Raw genomic sequence first — 6,124 nt, 5'->3', positions numbered from 1 at the left:
AACCCAGGCCCCCTGAATTGAGAGCACAGAGTCCTATCCACTGTGTCACCAGGGAAGTCCCTCCCTTTTTTCTTTCTCAGTCTTCTAAAGGTTTGTCAATTTTATTGATCTTTTGTTTCATTAGTTTTCTCATTTGTTTTTCTGCTTCCATTGTCCTTGATTTCTGGTCCTACCTTTATTGTTTCCTTCCTTCTGCTTGCTTTAGGTTCCTTTTGTGCTTCTTTTTCTACTTTCTTGAGGTGGGAACTCAGGTCATTGATTTGAGACTTATCATCTTTTCCAATGTACGCATTTTAGTGCTATAAATTTCCCTCTCAGCACTGCTTTAGCTGTCCCACACATTTTGCTCTGCTGAATTTTCATTTTCATCCAGCTCAGTAGACTTTTAAAATTTCCCTCAGGACTTCCTCTTTGACCCATGGATTGTTTAGAATTGTGTTGTTTAGTTTCCAAGTGTTTAGAGATTTTCCTGTTGTCTCTCTGTTATTAATAAGGTGTTAAGCTGTTGGACGTCAGTACTGGAAAGGAGAGCAAAATGCAATATAATTCTACCTTTTTCTTGTCGCAGTGAGAGGAAAACGAGCTCTTCCTATTTAGATGGTCAGCAAGGCTGATGCCATTGAGAAACTGCCCAGGACTCTGAGGTCATCCACATGCCTTCCTGGCCACCTGATATTACCTTTTAAAGCCCCAGAAGTGGACTACCCTGGTGGTGCAGTGGTTAAGAATCTGCCCGCCAATGCACAGGACATGGGGTTGAGCCCTGGTCCGGGAAGATCCCACATGCCGCGGAGCAACTAAGCCCATGCGCCACAACTACTGAGCCTGCGCTCTAGAGCCCGTGAGCCACAACTACTGAGCCCACGTGCTGCAACTACTGAAGCCCGCACGCCTAGAGCCCGCGCTCCGAAACAAGAGAGGCCACCACAATGAGAAGCCCGCACTGCAACGAAGAGTAGCCCCCACTTGCCACAACTAGAGAAAGCCCATGCGCAGCAATGAAGACCCAACGCAGCCAAAAAAGAAATAAATTTATTAAAAAATAAATAAATAAAGCCCCAGAAGTTGCTGAAGCACTTGGCAGCGTGAAGCAGTGTCAGCTGCTCAGTTGGAACTCTCTAAAGGGAGTGATCTCTACTCTGGCCAACCTGTAAGGGGGAGAAAGGAAGAAAGACCCTGTATATCTTTATCCGAAGAAGCCGAAGACTCCCAGGCAGAGGGATTTTGGAGAAACAGATCGGAGGAGGCAGGAATTGCAGGGACCAGAGAATCAGGAGAGCCTAGAGGGCAAGACCCTCAGCTAGGAAACACTTGGCAAACGGCTCAAAGCTCACAGACTGTGGGACTTTGAGACATGGGAAGCGGGGAACCTCTGTGTCAATAACATTTCCTCCTTTCCTGGGGCTAATCCATTCTTGCCTTTTCTGGCAGATACTGGTGCTGCTTATTCTGCAACTTCCTGAGAAATGTCTCGCTTCCCACCAATACGGGCTGCTGTTCCTTTCCCTCTGCAGTTCCCACACAGATACTTTCTCTGACCAAGGAATGTGTGTTCTCACTGCCTCTGGAATCACCACAAACCTGCTGGGGAGAGGGGCTTGCTGTGCAACTTAGAGGCTGCCATATTCTGTCCTCCAGAGGGAGTGTCTGTGTAGCTCCTGGGGGGAAAGCACCTGATCTGGTTACTCTGTGGCTTCTGAAAGGAAATGGTGATGACAGAAGCGGTCATGTCACACCGTGCTGGAAAAGCACCCCAAGCTGAAACAAATTGTTGCATCTTTTGAACCCTAGAGAATAAAGATGTTAGTTAAATTCGAGATACAGAAACAATACAAATAGTTTACTAAAGGGATAAGCCATAGTCATGTGTAAAACAAAATCCTTTGTGAAGAGCTCAGCTAGAAGGAATGTAACACACACGTTATAAAAGAATTCAAAAAACAAGGGATAATTTTTAAAAGGCACTCACCCCCTAAATTCCCACACTTCCAGTAAAAAATAAAGATGCCTTAGTCAGCTTGGGCTGCTATAACAAAATAACATAGACCTGGGGGGGGGGGCAGGGTGCTTAAACTATAGACATTTATTTCTCACAGTGCCGAAGGCTGGACGTCCTAGATCAAGATGCCAGCAGATGTGGTTCCTGGTGAGAGCTCACTTCTTGTAGCGAGCTCCCTTCTCCCTGTGTTCTCCCACAGCCTTTGCTATGCGCTTTTGTTTGGAAAGAACGAGATCTCTATCTTCTTCTTCTCTTAAGGGCACTAATCCCTTATAAGGGCCCCCCCTCATGATCTCATCTAAACTTAATTACCTCCCAATGTCTCCACCTCCAAATACCATCCCATTGGGGATTGGGGCTTCAACATATGAATTTTTTTTAAATTAATTAATTAATTATTTTTTTATTTTTGGCTGCGTTGGGTCTTTGTTGCCGCACACGGGCTTTCTCTAGTTGCGGAGAGCGGGAGCTACTCTTTGTTGTGGTGCATGGGCTTCTCATTGCAGTGGCTTCTCTTGTTGCAGAGCACGGGCTCTAGGCACAGGCTTCAGTAGTTGTGGCGCACGGGCTTAGTTGCTCCGCGGCATGTGGGATCTTCCCGGACCAGGGCTCGAACCCGTGTCCCCTGCATTGGCAGGCGGATTCTTAACCACTGCGCCGCCAGGGAAGTCCCCAACATATGAATTTTTGGGGGAGACACATTCATCCCATGTTGGAAGGAAAATTTGGTAAAAATAATCAACCATCACATAGATTTGTACAAGAGCCCGAAGAAGTAAATACATTTATTGTTTCATGAACTCCTGCGACTCTTCTGACTTTGGTACCATTGTCTGCACAAGTTTTTCTGTATCTGATCATTGTCCTGCATTTTCTTTCTTTCTTTCTTGTTCCTCTAGCAGACGAGTCTAAATTCTTGTTTGCTTTTGCTTATGGAAAAAGTCTAATATTTATAGCAAGGGACTCCTCGAGAGTTTCACACTCTCTTCTTCTTCTTATTTTTTACATATGGAATGCTTCACGAATTTGCATGTCATCCTTGCGCTGGGGCCATGCTAATCTTCTCTGTGTCGTTCCAATTTTAGTATATCTGCTGCCAAAGCAAGCTCCACACTCTCTTATTATTGCCTCTAGGCATTTATGGGAAAACTTAGAGAGATGTGTCCACCAGAGAGCTCTAAGGTTATTCAGGATACAGATGACTTGCTGGCCAACAGGCAGCGCAAGATTGTGATCAGAAGGCAAACACATGTGGCGACCGCTACGCGCAGCCTGCACTTCCGCCTGGAGGTACTTTCCAGAATACGGTGCAGGAGGAGGGGGCTCCTGAGCAGAACCAGTGGTCTCAGTTATTAGAGCTCACAAGCCAATAGCAGAGAAAAAACAGAATACCAGAAATATTTGATTAATCAAAAGAAATCAGGAATAGAGGAGAAAAGGAACAAAGAACAGATGGGACAAATAGAAAATAAATAGCAAGATGATAGACTTAAACCTAACCATCACATGTAAATGGATTAAACAGACCAAGTAAAAGGCAGAGATTATGAGAGTGGTTAAAAAAGTAAGACTGAGGGACTTCCCTGGTGGCGCAGTTGAGAATCTGCCTGCTTTGGGGTTTTCTTACAATTTCTCCCTGAATAAGCACATAAGCCTCACCAGACGAATTGCAGTCTTGCTAAACTCAGGTCGAGTATTTAGAGCATCTCTTGTCAGTTGCCGGCCATAGAGTGTTAGAGTCTAGGAGTCGGCCCATTTCGCAGATAAAACAGCTTACTCCGACTGAAAATAATTAGCCAGTTTGGGGACTAGTGCAGTATAATCCACAGTGGATTCACTCCAGCTTTTGCATAGCAGACCAAACCTCAGATGGAGCAACTGCATGGACATTCTCCCGGTCTCTGCTTTGTGTCTGGAACCTGAAGAGGCTTTTGAACAACTGAAATTGGCTTCCAGTCTCTCCCCCAGCTTTGGGGGTTCCAAACTGTGAAAACCCCAACCTGATTCATCCGATATCCCTATTCATATCGCACATTTGATGACGTTTACTCATGGGTCATGTACTTGGGATAAAAGTGGCCCACTTAAATCTAAAATATGACACAAATGAACTCATCCATGGACTTCCTTGGCGGTCCAGTGGTTAAGATTCCGCGCTTCCACTGCAGGGGGCACGAGTTCGATCCCTGGTCGGGGAACTAAAATCCCGCATGCTGCGAGGTGCAGCCAAAAAAAAAAAAGAACTTATCTACGAAACAGAAACACTCACAGGCATAGAGAACAGACTTGTGGTTGCCAAGGGGATTGGGGTGGGGGAGGGAAGGAGTTTGGGATTAGCAGATGCAAACTATTATATACAGAATGGATAAGCAACAAGGTCCTACTGTATAGCACAGGGAACAACTATATTCAATATCCTGTGATAAACCATAATGGAAAAGAATATGAAAAAGAATGTATATATATGTATATGTATAAATCAATCACTTTGATTGTACAGTAGAAATTAACACAACATTGTAAATCAGCTGCTATACTTCAATAAAATAAATTTAGAAAAAAAAGCAGCCCACCTAAAGCTTCCTGTACTGTGGTGACTTGTCATAAAACCGTGGAGGTTTGTTTTGTCTGCAATTAAGCCTGCACAAGCAGACAAGTTAATGTCAGTGACTAGGGCTGCAATTCTTGGTTATGGACTTAAAATGAATACATATTTTATATATACAGTTTATATAAAATATATAAATAATAACTATATGTTTGGTATCAGGCCAAACCACAGGATGAATTTGAAAAAATAGAGGATTTCTGGATTCCATGGGAACTAAAATATCTCATGGAAAAATTGATAGTTGATTCGTCAGAGGCTTTACAACTGCCTGCTCAGATATCAATAAATCATTGCAGAGCTCACACGGGACAGAAGGAGGAAGTTGCTAAAGGCCAGGATTGTCTGGCTAGAGCTGCCAAAGCTGCTGGTAAAACACGGCAGACTCCAGACACAGGAGCTCCGCTTTTCACGATAAGAAGCTTTTGTTCATTAAAAAAAAAAAAAAAAAAAGCTCCACAGAAGGAAATGGGCAAATGAACTGAAAAGGGGGCTAAAAGAGGTTTGGGCTATGGGAATTCAAAATCATTCTTATACCACAATCCCTATTTGCCTGGTTAGTGCTGTTGTGTCATCAACAAAAATCATCTGAGTAAGAGAGGAATTTTAAAGGTACTAGACTCTTACTATGTCCACTAAAAAAAAAAATGAAATTATTTGGGGCTTCCCTGGTGGTGCCGTGGTTAAGAATCCGCCTGCCAATGCAGGGGACACGGGTTCGAGCCCTGGTCGGGGAAGATCCCACATGCCGTGGAGCAACTAAGCCCGTGGGCCACAGCTAGTGAGCCTGCGCTCTAGGGCCCACGAGCCACAACTACTGAGCCCACGTGCCACAACTACTGAAGCCCGCGTGCCTAGAGCCCGTGCTCTACAACAAGAGAAGCCACCGTAATGAGAGCCCCGCGCACCGCAACAAAGAGTAGCCCCCGCTCGCCACAACTAGAGAAAGCCCACGCGCAGCAACGAAGACCCAACACAGCCAAAACTAAATAAATTAAAAAAAAATTTTTTTTTAAATGAAATTATTCAAAACACATCAAAGAGATGTGCCATTTATCAGCAGAATCCTCTACAGGCAATTGCCAAGTTAAGTGCAGGAAGTTCTCCCTGACCCACTTTACTGGGAACCTAGTAGAACTAATGCTTGTAAAAGGTAAGAGGTTTAAAATTTGAAATAGTTTGCTCAACAGCGCTAATCATCAGGGAAATGCAAATCAACATCACGATGAGATATCACCTCACACCTGTCAGAAAGGCCATCGTCAAAAAGACCACAAATAACAAATGTTGGTGAGGATGTGGAGAAAAGGGGACCCTCCTACACTGTTCCTGGGAATGTAAATTGGTGCAGCTGCTGTGGAGAACAGTATAGAGGTTCTTCAAAAGACTAAAAATAGAGTTGCCATATGATCCAGCAATCCCGCTCCTGGGCATATATCCAGACAAAACTCTAATTCGAAAAGATACATGCACCCCCTATATTCATAGCAACACCATTCACAATAGCCAAGACATGG

General features: G+C 44.2%; 1 non-coding gene across 1 annotated transcript; it reads right to left on the bottom strand.

Annotated features, from left to right (window-relative positions):
• Window positions 1-3,001: 3,001 nt before the first annotated feature.
• Window positions 3,002-3,104, bottom strand: LOC137757577 (U6 spliceosomal RNA). Its single transcript, XR_011072416.1, has one exon. It is a non-coding gene; the product is annotated as a U6 spliceosomal RNA (small nuclear RNA).
• Between the last annotated feature and the right edge of the window lie 3,020 nt (window positions 3,105-6,124).

The sequence above is a fragment of the Eschrichtius robustus genome, chromosome X (genome assembly GCF_028021215.1).
Source record: "Eschrichtius robustus isolate mEscRob2 chromosome X, mEscRob2.pri, whole genome shotgun sequence".
In the NCBI taxonomy this organism is placed as follows: domain Eukaryota; kingdom Metazoa; phylum Chordata; class Mammalia; order Artiodactyla; family Eschrichtiidae; genus Eschrichtius; species Eschrichtius robustus.
The sequence above is the reverse complement of the archived record's forward strand: the minus strand, read 5'-3'. Positions and strand labels throughout refer to the sequence as shown.